The sequence below is a fragment of the Belonocnema kinseyi genome, chromosome 6, assembly GCF_010883055.1.
Source record: "Belonocnema kinseyi isolate 2016_QV_RU_SX_M_011 chromosome 6, B_treatae_v1, whole genome shotgun sequence".
Classification (NCBI taxonomy): domain Eukaryota; kingdom Metazoa; phylum Arthropoda; class Insecta; order Hymenoptera; family Cynipidae; genus Belonocnema; species Belonocnema kinseyi.
This window is the reverse complement of record NC_046662.1, coordinates 2,042,771-2,058,711: the sequence shown is the minus strand read 5'-3', so window position 1 is coordinate 2,058,711 and position 15,941 is coordinate 2,042,771. Positions and strand designations below refer to the sequence as shown.

Here is a 15,941-nt window from a genome sequence, read left to right as displayed (position 1 = left end):
TGATCCATCGCATTGAATCCATTATCATTGGCTCCTCCAGCTCTAGATTGGTCGGCATTGTTGGCCGACCCATTGTCGGGAGCCCTGCGCGTTCTGTTGTTTGGAACCGCACTTACTACAACTATGTTTGGTGTTATCATTGTTGTTCCCACGAGAAGCCAGGGAAAGGGGTTCGTCCATCCTTGTAGAGCCCCGCATGCAAGGATAAGGCTGCTTACTCTGAGAGATCGCCTGGTATCCCAGAGTCACCGTTCTAGACACCTCTTCAGGTGCCATTCAGCTTTCGGCACGGTTTTCACACCTCCGGTTGGGGGTTAATTCCTTCGGGACCACCCCTGGACAATTGTCCGCGACTGCCTATTTATTTTTTGTAACCATATTCAGCAGAAACCCTTGGTACAGGGACCCTCTATCCGCAACCCGAGGACGCGTTCGGTGGCTTTGTCATAGGCCCTTCGGTTTGCCCACTTTTGCCTATTTAGTTTTTCCATAGCTTGTGTCGTTTATCCTAAACTTTGATTTTTTTTAATATTCATATTACCATACTACGTCAGATGTTCAGTATTTTCACGAAGATCATCAGTAGGTCATTTTTCATTTTTAGAGTTAGATTTCAGAAAAATTATATTGAGAGACATACTTTGATCAAAATCTTAAGTTTTCACTTTGAAAATTTCGTTGCTTAATAAAATTATAATTTTAAGATTGCAATTCTCGTTCACACATAAAAAATAGACTTTAGACAATTTCCCATTCAAGTGCAAGGCTTAGGCTTTATTTCAGAAACTTTTTAAAATCTGTATAGCACGTCTGCTTTACTTGATAAGAATCTCGAGAAATCGCTGAATATAATTGTATGTGACCCAGAGACCCTTCTCTGACAGCAGCTTTACCCCATATCAAAGTCTAAGATGTTTATACATTCTAAATCGGTTTTCTAGTTTTCCGCGTGTCTGTAACCTGGCCAGGGTAAACTCAGGACGAAAAAAACTCTGGTCGCAAATAGATAGTGAAACCGCTCGTGTGTTCACTTACATGCCTCACCGTTGCGTTGCATTATCTGAATTCTTGAGTCCGTGAGTCACGCTCTTCCGACTCACGAACCACCCTCGAAGCCCGTTTATTTAGTTTCCTAGACTTGACAGGACAACAAACTTTATATTGAAACAGTGTGTGTACACTGTTTCAATCAAGCTATTCTATTTCTATAAAATCGACATTATCCCTTATTTCTTAAACGAAATAAAATTCTACACATTATTCCCACGACGGGACACGTGAACGAGGTTCGTCAAACCCTTCAAAATGAGGACACATAGCCAACCTTTTTTTGTGCCTAAACTATCCAGTCGCGCGGCGTACCCGATCACGCCGCGCGTGGACTGGAATCACATGCCGGGAACACTTACCGGAAAGCTATACAATGGGCCACGTACCCTGGCGCCAAAAGGCCAGCTCCTCATTGCTACGGTGATCCATTCTGGTTTTCTCTCCCTTGAGTCTTTTTTTGGGTTTCTCCTGATTTTCTTTTTCGGTGCTCCGGAATCCGCCGATTCAACATCAACACTATCGGAGATTTCAGCCTTGCCTGCCGTCTTACCTGATACTTTAGAATTTTCGGGACGACTTTCCCGATTAGTTTGTTACAGCGGGATGGATCCAGTTAAGTGTCTTCGCCAATGCTGTTGTTCATACCAATCTCCGCCTTGTCGGTACGCTGCGTCTGGTGCGCTACTGGGATTGCCATAGGTTGACCAGTAGCTACTTATAAGATGTTCGTGTCAAGACTCCGCTGATTGTTGCTTTATTCTCGTCGCGGTATTTCCGTGTCCCTTTTGGTTTCACCCGATGGCCCGTCAGTTGCTGCTTTCCGTAGACACACTTGCTTAGTTGCACATGGCCGCTGGCCGTGATGGTGCCTGATTGGTGCCGCCTCCCGTAGTCACGCGGCATTGCTGCGCCTTGCTGGTTTTGACTGGCCCTTCCTGTTACGGTGGTTGGCGACTACTAACTTCCTTGACATTTGGCTAATGTTCACCATCTATCAGTTTTCTCGAATTGACAGCTGGATTGTATTTTCTTTTCCATGTCGTCCCCCAGCTTGTACCTCAATTTATTTAACACACCACAATCGGAACATTTATCAACAACCCAAGACGGGCAAAGGTATGGGCCTATTGTGGGTGCTATTAATACACGTAAGCCTGGTATTATCTCTATATTACATCTTTTAGTCAAGCCTATCTGTTTTACTAACTAAATAAGATTTAAAATTTTATCGAAGCCTCAACCTGGATCTTGGCTGGACGGTAAGTGTTCATTCCCTTTCTTTACCAAAATCCCAATAACTTGAATCTGTTGCTAGAGGTTTGGCTTCGGCGAGTCCCTTACTGTTTTTATTGCCTTTTTGCAATAATTTTTTGGTAATTTTGTTACAACCTCAAAAAGTTGATCAATCTATCCTCGTATCATACTGATATTTCTGAGGCTTTATTACAGGATTTATATCCTTTATTACGCGCGGCACTAGCGAGCTGCTGAGGCATTACTGAGGTTTGTCTTAGAGCTAGAAAAACTGAATATGGAATTGAGCGCAGTAGTCAGCTACGGGATCGAACTGCCAAATACAATCCTGGGACTTAAAGTAGTAATTAGATAGGTGTAGAACGGGAAAAGGTGATTCTAGGACTTGGCGATCCATCGAGGTAAACGCTAGAACTGAACAAGGTGAATGTAGGAATAAGGTACCAGTAAACTACAATATTGTGCTAGAATCAGTAATTAGAACCTCAGACTTGAGACTTTTACTGAGCTATATCTTTGTTGAAAATGTGGCAATATTATGCTCAAGTGAGAACGACACAGTCTAGGCCAGTTAAAATAAAGCCCTCCTAGCCGGACTTCAAGATGATTCAAAAAGAGCTAATATTAGCTTATACGATGTCGGCTGATCTAATATACTTCACAATTCAACAGATTGAGGCTTAAGAGAAGCTTAGATTTTTATGTTTCATTCAGACCTAAAACATCGCGCATCCTATACTGGATGGCTGGATGAGAATGATCTCAGTGTCACCTCTTCTTTTCTACTGTCGGCTTTTTCGGGCTTCGGGAGAGTTGGCGCTCGGTGGATATAAACTCTTTTTCAGAAAGAATCAAGCCAGTTTCACAGCCGGGCAATCGCATTGACTTCATCTATATTGAATCCCCCAAATCTAGCGTAGACGACTTTTTTTCTGGCCTATAATATTTATTTTTGTATTTTGTATTTATGAAATAAAAGTAGCTGGGGCTTGATAGCCCTCTAAGGAACAATATAATACAATATTATTACAAATTGCTGTAGGTAGATTTAATGAGGCAAAAAGTTTGTGTATCAGAGAAAAATTTACAAAATTCAGTGAATATCAAAGGAAATTCAAAGATGAAATGTGGGAGAATTAAATATGAGAAGTTTGTCAGTGAGTGCTTTCATAATAAGATTTGCGGAGTATTGTACAAATATTAGAAAAAGAGATTTTTCATTTCATACAGGGAAGGCATACAATTACTAGTAGCCGCTAGCGTTGAAGGTGACGATTGTCACCTCTGGATGCATTCTTAAAGCTACCATCTGCCACTCTACAAGTTTTTAGTCGCTTGCTTCCTGATGATCAAGAAAGCTTCTTATAATAAGATAGGTGTTTAATAAAACCGCCTTCTGAGCTGCTGCCAGTATCTCACTGACTCCTAAATGCTCAAGATTTTTAGTGCATCTTGCGTGCACATTAACTGTAGCCAAAATCACAATGGGATGTATAGATGCATGATGTAATAATGTGTTTGGATAGAAACATCCTAATACAAGATGTTATCTTCGCTTTCTAAAACGGACACTGGAATGTATCTATCGAAAGGCATCCATTCTTTTAGGAATCATACGTGTGTCAATGGATTTGTTGGTATCCCCAGATAATCGACACCGGTCAACCATGTTCTGATGTAACAAGTGTTTGCGATCATTCCTGGTGCTGACAACCTTGTCCTGTATCGCAATGACGAATCATTCCGTCTCTGGACACATAACACCCATTTTGAGCCAAATATTGTATGCCTCACTATCCAATTCATTTTGATCTAACGTTTTGGGGTGCTCGCCATGGATCGGTTTCTGCCTCCATTATATTTTTAATTCCTCTATGTGAGTTTCCCCACTTGGGTCTAGTATCTAAGGTTTTTTGTTTTAAAAGTCATTCAAGGTGGGATGTGGAATGTCGAGAACGGGTGTAATCAGGAAAAACAAACATTAACAATTAAAATAATGGGGAGTTTATTCCCAAACTTGCAGGAGAGTTGTTCAATTAAGGTGTTTAAACTCGAGCCGGGCGGCAAAGCCAAGAACGATCGAGTTTAGAGAATGTGATGAGTTGGTAGCTATTGGCGGCGAAGCCAAATTTTTCTTCAGTGATGAAGGTGTCGTTGAGATTTCGTATGGGGTTGGTGGTTGTATCGTTAGAGTACAGAAGGCACTTTGATAAGGTGCGGTGAGCACAAGACTGAGCTCCTCGGGGCAGGTTTTCGGTAATTAAGGACTAGGGGTGTTGTTTCCCACTCCTAATCATGAGCCCACAGGACAGTAGGATAGTGAGGTGCTTATAACTTTGTTACAACCCCCCCCCCCTCTGTTTGGGACGACGTTTATTTTTTCAGCAATTCTGTAGTTTTCTCGATTTCGCCGTTAAGTGTCAGGCAAGATTATTCCTGTGTCAGGTCCAGCTGAATATAATCGTCATCTTTTTTAGCGTTTTTCTTATCTTCCGTTCATTGTGATGTTTGTCTTTCTCTGAGTTTTACCCATACTTCCTTTTCAAGAGTAATTTTTAAAATTTCCTTAAACTTTTGATTTTCCACTGTCCATCCTCCTTTTATATATTTGGTCCCTGTTGAATCAGGAACAGTGTGGTGGTTTTTGTCCTGTTCAACATCTTTTCATAATACGTATCGTGAAGAGTGTACAGTTGTACTGGAACCACCTTCTCTCACAATGCCTGCACTGCCACATTTTCAAGTCGTCCATCTTCTTCTTATTAGCTTAAACATAATTTAACAAATCCTACTTTTTGGAAAAAAAAGTTTTAATTCTTTTCCTCGTCTTTTCTTTTCAAAAACATGTAAAATCTAGATTCTTTATTTGAAAAAAAAATTTCAATGTTATTATTTCAGATGAGTATCCTCTTGAAGTTCCGCATTCCATGACTCTTCTTTGCTGAAAATTAACTTATCTCTAAAATCGACTTTTATTTTTAAGTAGAAATCAAACTTGGCCTCTCATAGCCGTATTTATTTTTATTTGCTACTCAAAAATTTTCTTTGTAAAATACATTTCTTTAAATAAAATTTAAATTGAATTATTAAATTAAATTAAAAAATATATCTATATCTGTGGTGTATAAGAAGAGTAAAATTATCTTTTCCGTTTTGTTTGTAAAGGGTAAAAAATAATCTGTGTTTGGTGTTTGTGAAAAAAGGTACTAGGAATATTTTATTTTGAATTAAACATCAGTGTCCCTATCTTTGGAAAACTCTTCTTTTTCTTCTATTATTATTTTTATTTTTTGTTTGGTTTTCTTAGGGTTTTTTTTTCTTTCCTCTTCTTCGCTTGCTCCTGTAGCTCTGCCCTTCTTCTTAATCTTTTTTCCTCCAACTCCTCTTCATTTCTTTTCCTGGTAGCTTTCTGGATATACTTGTCTTATTTTCAATAATCTTTTCATTTTCTCTGTCTCTCTAGCTTCCTTCTTTTTTCTTGTTGTTTTCTAGTCTTCTCGGAAACTTCTTTTAATTTTTTCTCTCCCTCTAATTTTTTTCTAATTTTTGGATCCTGGGGTCTCCTTTTCTAGATGCGTACTCGTCGTGCATGTTAACTTTTTGTTCCCACAATTTTCTGCCGCGGATTATTTTTTATTTCCTTTAATATCTCCCTATCTATTTCTGCTCTTTTCCCTTTATCTATCTCCCTCATTCTCTTCGTGTTTTCCTCTATAGTCTCTGTCGATGAGACAATTGTTGCACTTTAAGATTAGTCTTCTATCCATTTTGCTGAAAGTAAATATTTTTCTGTTTACTCTTTACTAATAAATTTCTTGATATCTTTCAAGTTCCAATTAGCTAGTGATTTTCCATTTTTCATTTTTAATTCGTAAATTGTTGGTGACATTTTCGCTTTGATAAAAAATGGTCCCCCGCAATTTTTATTCAATTTTTGAGCTATTGCTTCCCGTTTATTTGGCAATGCTTTATAGCTTTTTAGTACTCGCTCGCCAATTTCAAAAGCCATAGGTCTACGTCTTAGATTATAATAGCTAGATTGCGCATCAATTGCTATATCTAAATTTTTAATTATGTCTTCTCTAATTATTTCTAATATTTTAATTCCACCTCCCCATCATATAAGATGCCACCACTGACTATAGTTCTTCGATTATTTGCTTTCCCATCAAATCCATCTGATTGCTTACTTGACGTTTTATTCTCTGACAAATATCACATTCTTTCACATATTTAACAGTTTGATTATTATTTGACCTTGATAAAGAATCTGGTACCTGACTTAACTGTAATGGTTCCATAATTTCTGCAAATTTCGGGATAAATTTCCTATACCACGAAGCCATTCCTATAAGTCTTTGCAGTTATTTAATTTTTTTTGGGCTTGAAAAATTGAAAACAGTTTTAATTTTTTCTTCATCAACTTGTAATCCTTTTTCATTTACTTTGAAACCCAAATATTTTATTTCAGAACTACCAAATTCGCATTTGTCTAAACCTATTGTTAAACCTGCATTTTTAATTTTATCTGGAACTATTTGCAAGTATTTCAAATGTTCTTTAAAATTGTTTGAGACGATAATTATATCATCGAGATAAAAAAATTACATTTGGCTTTTATTCTGGTGTTAATATTCTGTCCATCAGGCGCTGGAATGTAGAAGGAGCATTTGTTAATCCAAATGGCATCCTCTTAAACTGAAACATTCCTTTGCCTGGGACTATAAAAACTGTGATTGGTTTTGATTCTTCATCCAGTATTTCAGACATTATTGGAATTTGGTATAAGTCTTTTTTCGTAATTTTATTTACCTTTCTGAAATCTAAACAAAATCTGTATTTCCCATTAGGTTTCTTAATCATTAATATAAGATTTTCTAATTGCACTTGTTGTGCTTCATTTAAGTCTACTACTCCTTCAGAAATTTCTTCGCAAAATTCTAAATTTTTCTTCTTTTCGATTTTCACGAATCATTTTTTCTTCCTTCTTATCTAACACCGTATTTAATTTAGAATCATTTCTCTCTTTATCGCATTTCAATGGCCCTTTAAATTCTGTATCTAAATTCTGGATGGTGCTAGCCCACGCTAGCAGCATCCAGTGTTGCGTCTCTTGCCATTCCGAATTTCAATTTACTCTTCTCACTTTCTCTATTCTTATTCTCTTTTGCATTCCCTTTCATTTCTTTCGTTATTGGCTCCTGCATTTTAATTAATTTTGATTCAATCGCATAATTAATGTTTGGCAATTCTCGTAACCACCAAATTTTTGTCTCATAATCCATTTTTAAACCTAATCGTTCTATCATATCGGTTCGTATTATTCCTATCGATCTTAAATTGGGTACTAGTGTGAACAATAAATATTTTTCCGTGTGATGAAAAATAATATTTTTAAATTAAAATTATTTCTTGAAAAAAATATCCTACTCGATTTGACCGGAACCTGACCGGAAACCAGATTCCCAATGGAGTGAAGATGGAGTGGGATCTTTTTTTCAAGAAATAATTTTAATTTAAAAATATTATTTTCCATCTAGTCTTATTAAGACGTTAAGCATTTTCTGTTATTGAAGATTCTTAACTTTATCGATATTGTGTAGATTTGCTGCTTTCATGGTTTGGAGGGTTGATCTACTATCGGTGAGGTACAATCTCTGATGACGTAGCAGATGAATTAAAAATTTTTTTAAATATCTTTTATTATTTTAAAAATTTGTATTATTATTTTGAAACCTTTGACTAGAAAATTTTGAATTTCCATTTGGAAAATTTTTGTTTCTTTTGTTGCACGTTTTGTTGGTTGAGATACCTCGGCCCAAATTGTCTTTGTTGAATTTGATCTTGATTTTGATTTCTATTCAGATTCTCATTTTCAATATTATTTTGACTTTTATCATTTCCTTGATCATTTTTATTTTTCTTCTTATCTAATATGCTTAATTGCTAGCCTCTAATTTTAAATTTTACCAATTCCGTTTCCCATTCTCGCTCTAAAATTTCTAATTCTGAAAAACTTGAAAAAGCATTTATCGAAATTTACACTTCATATTCAATTCTTAAATTTGCATTGGTCTTTCTTAATTGCCATTCTAGACTCGTACGTGGCATTAGTTTTTCAAAAAATTGTGTAATTTCTGTAACAAAAGCTTGACACTTTTGGTCTTTTTTCTCAGTGCAAAATTTTATTTTTTTTTAATTATTTCAGTATATCTCTCATTTGAGTAAGTGTCTTTCAAATCTTTATTAAATTCATCTAAATAACGCCAATTATTTTTGACCTGAAACTAACCAAATGCTTCTTACTCGAAAACAGCATCTAAATTTTCTAAAATGTCTCGTGCGTTAATTTTATACCCTCTTTTACATCTTACTAGATTATTTAAAAAATAAGGTGGACTATTGTCTGTGTTGTTTTTAAATTTAATCCGCCATACGTCCTTGCGTATCTGTTCCGTATCATGGTAAACTTGAGTTTCGTCTAATTGATTTCCTGTATACCGGTATTGGTCATGTGTATTCGTCTCCTTGACCGCTCGCCCTGTTTACTATTATGCTTTTTCTTGCACCTGCCAACGAGCGCCTTTGCTCATTTTATCGTTTAAATTTTTAATTTCGTCCGATAGTTCTTTAATTTTAATTTTATCGCCTTAATTTTCATCAAAATTTATTAATTCTTGTGCGCGATCTACTCTTTCCTTCGATCGACTGAATAATAATATTTTCATTTTCAAAATTATTCGCATCTGCTCATGCATTATTTTCTTCCATTATAATTTCCGGAATTTCATTAGTTTCCCTAGTTCCTCTTGTATTTTTGACCGGAATAGACATTTTTAGACTAATTTTTATTCTACCGGACCTCAAATTCAGACGATTTTTTCTATTCTCTTTCTATTTTCTTTCAAATAGCTCAGGGGTTCCTAGGGCTGGCTAAAAACCGGCGTGTTCACTTAAGTGAGCGTCTCGGTTTTTACTACTTCGCGGTTACGCTTGGTCTGACTGCGTTGCAAACGTATTCACTGAGGGCGGGAAAGTTTGGGGCTGCTTTTTATATTTGGTTTTTTCCAGTTTTTTAAACTCCTTACGTGTGCAATCCTTCCTACATGGACTACACACAGGGCATTTATTATCGGAGTAATTTTTATTTTTTATTAAAGATAGTGGAACTTGAAAATGGTTTCTCATCCTCAAAATCAAAACTCGAAATCTCCAAAATGGCACACGTAAGAAAAATTGATTTTTTTTTATCATTTAAAAGACTTTTGCTCTTGACTGGGAAGATTTTTTGAGGGATTGCGGGTCTTTAAGGAGGGCGCCAAATTTGTGAGGGGTGTCGAATATTGAAGGAAAGGTGAGATGTGGAATGCCGTGAACGGATATAGTCAGCGAAACAAAGAATTACAATTAAAATAACGGGGAGTTTGTTCCCAAACTTACAGGAGAGTTGTTCAATTAAGGTGTTTAAACTCGAGCCGGGCAGCGAAGCCAAGAACGAGCGAGTTGAGAGGGTGTGATGAGGTGGTAGCTATTGGCGGTGAAACCAAATTCTCCTTCAGCGAAGGAGGTGTCGTTGAGAATTCGTAAGGGGTTGGTGATAGTGTCATCAGCGTACGGAAGGCACTTTGATTAAGTGGGGTGAGCACATGACTGAGGTCCTCGGGGCAGTTTTTGGTAATTAAGGACTGACGGTGTTGTTCCCAACCCTAATTATGGGCCCGCAGGGCCGTAGGATAGTGGGGTGCTGGTAACTTTGTTACATCATGTTTCTGTGGCTTCTTATGTCTCTTTATTTGATATATTCAACGAAGCTTAGACTGTAGGCAAAGAGCTCTAATTACTAAATAATTTTTGTGGCATTCCATATTTTTTCCTCGAGATACTCTGCTCCTGTTTCTCCAAGGATAAGGTACGATTATGAAAATATCCTAAACATTCGTATACTTCAAAAAAGAGACAATGTCAGAGATTTTGCCCGGTTTAAGAGTGAGTCCATTCTTTCAGGACGAAAGGATGATTTGATCGATATACTAATAGACAGCATATTTGTGGTATCTGCAATGTTGAAGTTCACTTCCAAGTTGAGAGGTGAAAAAATTGAAGAGGAGAGGTGCTAGAATGGAGCTTTCTGAAAAACCACTCTTGACCTTCACCATCCAGAAAGCCCACTACTACTAATAATAGTTTTGTGAGACCGAGTATTCAAATAGGGCTCAAGGCATATAAAGACAGTTTCACACGTTCAAAGATTTCTACCTTTGCAGAAGTAACTTTTGGTAATCATGTAATCAATAAGTCTCTGAAAAATAAAACAGAATAACAATCTTGATCCCCTGTTAAAAAGCCCTGTTACATCAGTTCAATGGCCTGAGATATTTCGAACAACTTGAAAAGTTGCAGGATTAACTACAGATGAATTTTTAGAATTTTAAATTAGAATAAATTTAAAATTCTCTATATGTACAAGCAATTGAAAAAATATTCTTATATCTGCAAAATATTAGCAAGTTCCAACATTTCGTATGGAAATCTTTGCAATCTAAAATGAACATTGTAACTGTCTTTTAAACTTGTGTAAAAAAAGTGTTGTGTTCAAAATAAAAATTCAACAAAATCAATTAGTTAGAATACCCTATTTATTGTTACATAGTCTGTAACAATGACAAAAGAAAATATATTTTTGATTTTTATTAACCGCAACTGGCCGCTGCTTCACAAGGAGGTGCAGCGCAATTTGAAAATGCCACGTGACAAGCTACACCAGCTGCACATGGTGGAACGCAATCAGTGGCTACCTCTATATCGACCAGCATTTTCATTAAAAATCATTATTCTCAATTGGCTCAATTCAATTTATTTACTAAAGAATTCTTATTCGTAAAATTTCAAATTCAGTCCGTATTAATAAAATCATTTATATATGAAAAGGCCAATTGTAATATGCTAAAGCTCATTAAATGATAGTTGCAACTAACACTTTAAATTAAACATTGGTAATAAATCTATTCTTAAATAAAAGTTTTAAAGTTAGGAGATATACAGGAGTTAATTTTTTTCGCAATCTTGTAACTTACTCATGGGACAGAAATAATACATTTCAAAACAAATAGTGCTGATAATTAAAATTTCACTTATACTTACGTCATTTTTGAAATGAAAATATTATTGTGGTTCGAAGATTTTGGTGCGACAGGATTACAGTAGTTAAACACCTGAGTTGTAACCAGAACACAGAATTTCCCTCAGGGCGGCTGAAACGATTTGTGATTTTGAAAAAATGTATTTAATATAAAACGCAGCTTGAAAATTATTTTGAAAATTATCCATAAAACAAAATCTAATTATTTAAAAATATATTTTATTTTCTTACAAAGAAATTCAGAACAAGATTCCGAATAGTTCTTATCTCCGATTTTTGATAGATTGGTATTCGCTTCTATTTTGAAGCGCTGTTTATGAAAATCATAGAGAAAATTGGCGCATATTTATTATTTATACAAAAACTATAAAAATCCCACCAAAATCAGAATGTGTAACGTTTTTGTTGAGAAGAATTAAAAGTTGTTGAAAATAATGTTGAAGAGCATTGGAGAAATAGTTAAAATCCACATTTTCTTCTCCACTCAATTCCTTTCGTCTGATTGAACTTCATCGAAATATTTGATGAGAAAAAAGAATATTTTTTTGGGGCGAAACAAAGACACCACATCAAGTTTAAAAGAGAAAGAGGTTTAATTAACATTATTTCTGTAAACAGAAAAAAATCATTTGATCAACATTCCTGTAGCCTGTCATAACCCTAGAAAAATATGAGGTTAGGTTGGCAATTTCATAGGCAAAGGAAGTTGATGGGCTCATGACTTCAGGGTGGTAAATCTTGACGATGTATAAGTGTAAAAATTTATCAACTATAGAAATACTTGCGTTTTTGTTAGTCCTAGGTATAAAATTTTCATCTTTATCTTCACAGTAAATCCCAGGAATCAATATTATCTATAAATTGGATGAAAACGCTGCAGAAACGTTTACCTGACGAAAAATAAAATTTATCTGTCAAAAATATTTATTTGCCGTATGTGATATGTTCAACGACTGCGTCCAGGTTCACTAAAAGAATTTCCTTCATAAATTTCAAAATCTTCATCGTATTTATTTTTTTAATCGTCTTATTTTATTTAAATGATTTTTAACAAAAAATCATTTACCTACACTTACAGAACACATAAGCTGCAATTTGTTTTGTTTATACTTAATAGTGTTTGTTTATAATATTTGAAGTAACGTCTATGTATTCTGTGAGTGTGGGTAAATGATTTTTTGGTTAAAATCATGTAAATAATGTAAGACTATTAAAAAAATGTATACCACGAGGATTCTCAAATTTATGAAAGAAATTTTTCCAGTGAACCTCGGCGCAGCCGTTTGACATATCACATATGTCGAATAAATATTTTCGTCAGGTAAATTTTATCTTTTGTCAGATAATGAATGCAAAACGGCGTTATTCCTATTTTTTAACAATTTAACTTCTTTTCTTGCTTAGGAGATACTTGTCGTTAAAAACAACAATAACAATATGTCCTTTTTGGAAAGTTACAGATATGTTTTAGGAAGGTTTTGTGATATGAGGGTATTGATTTTTTCTATTATTTAATTTTTTGATGACGAATAGTGCAAGATGTTTTAACAACACACCGGGAAGTGTCCACACTTGTTGGTAGTGTGGAGATTTTGATAGGATCACTACAACGACCTTAATATATACAGTTGGGTAATCGAAAAATGCATGACAACATTTTTTCGGATGTTAGAGGGCAATGACCCCCTCCCAGTTTATTTCTACTTGAAAAAAAGGAATTCCTAAATTTTCAAGTTTTATTTATTTTTTATTTTAACAGGTGTCGGTTTTGACTTTAAGTCTCCCATGTAAAATGCATGGGGAAAAATCACTTTTTTGAGTTTTTAAATACATTTTTAGAGTTCCAAAAAATATTACGGAAAAGTTTTGGTGTCTTTAGAGAATTATCCAACGAAGAATTTCATATTTTAGACATATGGGTTTGATATCCCTAACACACTTCCACGACTACCTGACAACTACCCTTAAAACCAAAAATGTCAATTTTTCATTAAATTGACCTCTTTAAAACTGTATTCACGTCTTTTTTTACTTAAAATTATTAATATTAGTCTAGTGGAATATTTATTATAATTGGTTAATTAATTTTGAATGGCTTAATAAATGAAATTTCTTTAAATAATTTTTGTTCGAAAATTCATTTTTCGAGCCAAAATTATTACTATTAGTCTATTGAAATATTAATTAACATTGGTTCATCAATTTTTTATTATTTAAACAGATTCCATTTATTTAAATAATTAAGAATTAATTTAAAAGTTACAATAAATATTTCACTAAACTAATAGTAATAATTTTAAGTAAAAAAATACTGTTTTTAAAAGGTAGATTTCATGCACAATTGAAATGTTTGGTTTAAAGGGTAGTTTCCAGGTACTCGTAAGGGTGTAGTTGGGATCTCAAACCGATATGTCTCATACAAGAAATTCTTCATTAGATAATTCTCTATAAGCCCGTATACATTCCCCTCAAATTTTTTTCAAATTCTAAAAAATGACTCCAAAATCTCAAAAAAGTCATTTTTCCTCATGCATGTGTGTCGCGTTGCATACTTTTCAGTAAACCCTCAGCGCGTGCTCCTTGTTTATAAATATAAACCAAGATCTTAATTTGATCATTATAGTGACGTTAGCAACGATCCACTAAAAAGCACCCTTTCTCCTCTGATTTATTTACTCAGAACCCGCGTTCGCATTACTGAAAGGGGTGGCGTTTTCTTATCTGTTTATGTTCCTGATGGTTTACGTCTTCCTTTTGATGTGCTTCTGCTCGGACCAACGCTTTCTTAGAAAAGTCCAGCCACGATGTACGTATCGTTCCTAGGGACGCAAAAATGTAGCACAACGGGTTCGTCAACCTTCGACATCACGGCTGGGCTTCGTCGCTTACTTCTGTTATTTTAGAGGCTTTCTCGATAAGGCTACCTCCTATAACGACAAACATTTCATAGAGTCCGGCAGATAGTTAATCCGGGGTCCCTTACTACGTGGGACACAGAGGAAGCAGTGGGGAGTGCTGAAGCACTCCAAAGACGATGTGACCCTCCGGGCTGCACCTCCAGCATCCTTTGGTCTTATCAGGATCCTTGCAGGTAGCTGCTCTATGTCCGAATCCGAGGCAGTGGTAGCATCTAACGACCTCCATTTTTTTGCGTAAGCGACAGGACAACCACCCCACATTAAGGTGTCCCGCACTTACCAATTTCGCCGCCATTTCTTCGGTACTGCGCGTTGCTCGCCAACAAGCCTTCTAATGGCCGCTTTGACCTTCTCCGCAAATGTAGTTGTCTCACCAGCGGCAGTTCTGATTGGATTGGAGAACATTGAACTGATATCCGCTGTAGGCTCATTCTTAACAAATACCTCCCCTTTCCTTCTTCCCTCACACCCTTAGTGTTAACCCTCTTGTTAACCGTCTCAGCCCTAAGTCGCCTCTTTTCCTCCTTCTTCTGCAGACCGATGCTTTTTGATTCATGCTTCGTTCTCCTTTCTTTCAACATTTTTTTGAGCTCTACAATAATTGCCTGCATCTCCTCTATTCTTGTGTTAAATTTATTGTTTGCGACTCAAATTTGTCTCACATATGTCGGAGGTAGGATTGGTTACCCCGTTTCGCTTCCTCTGTGACGTCAAAAGGATCTGTAAACTCCTCACAAACGCTTTTCTCCAAGTACGTCTGCCCCCAACCCCCAATATTAGGGTGCTGATGTCAGACGCTGATAAATTTAATATAAATTTCAAGTTATCGATCGTATTTAATTAATTTAAAGACTCAAATAATGTACAGCGAGATCAATTCCAATTCCAAAAATAAAATTTCTGTTCAGCTCATAAATTAAATCAATATTTTGACAATTTTTCAGTGTTACAAGGAAACTTAAATTATCTAGTGCATGCAAGGTTACGATAATCTACCCACCGCACTGGTAATTGGTACACGCAGCGGTAATTCTTGACAGTTCGGTTCAATTGTTCTTATTGTGCTCGATATTTTTTGAAACAACGATCGATTTGATTAGCTGTGCTACACTTTTATAATCGGATATTGAAGCAGGCGTGTTCCAGAATATTTAAGTTTCAAACAATTGTTTCTAACAATTTTTTACTTGAAAAAATATCGCAACAATACTCGTGACTCATTATATTCCTCATATTTTAATAAATCGTTTATCAAGATATCGTCATTCGAATTTTTGTAGTAAGTTGCAATATTGCATAAGCTGGTAAATGTTTTTACCTGGTATTTGGGGTTTACATTACTATTGACATTCAATACAATTTCAAGAAGTTTTATTCTGATTAGTTACGTTGCTCCAAAATTTGAAAAAATTTCTGCAATCTCATCATATAAAGTGGTTCGTTGTTGGAGGCATTTTGATTCTCGTAGCGGGACCACTTCACATACCAGGTGTATACATATGAAACCGGTATTTTTTCAAGAAAAAAACACATTTATTTCAAGAGAATGATAACAAATATTTTATTCAAAGTATGCGCCC

General features: G+C 35.5%; 1 protein-coding gene across 8 annotated transcripts in view; it reads right to left on the bottom strand.

Moving 5' to 3' along the window:
* Positions 1-15,941, bottom strand: part of LOC117175233 — a 58,043-nt gene that overhangs the window by 40,656 nt on the left and 1,446 nt on the right. For 6 of the 8 annotated variants that reach the window (XR_004467455.1, XR_004467453.1, XM_033364902.1 and 3 more), the window contains exon 2: positions 11,446-11,555. The gene's annotated coding sequence lies outside the window, so the exon portion shown is untranslated. Of the gene's footprint in view, positions 1-5,464; positions 6,076-9,744; positions 10,604-11,445; positions 11,556-11,674; positions 12,052-15,941 lie in introns of those variants that run through there. The other 2 variants (XR_004467454.1, XM_033364903.1) reach the window with 2 other exon arrangements.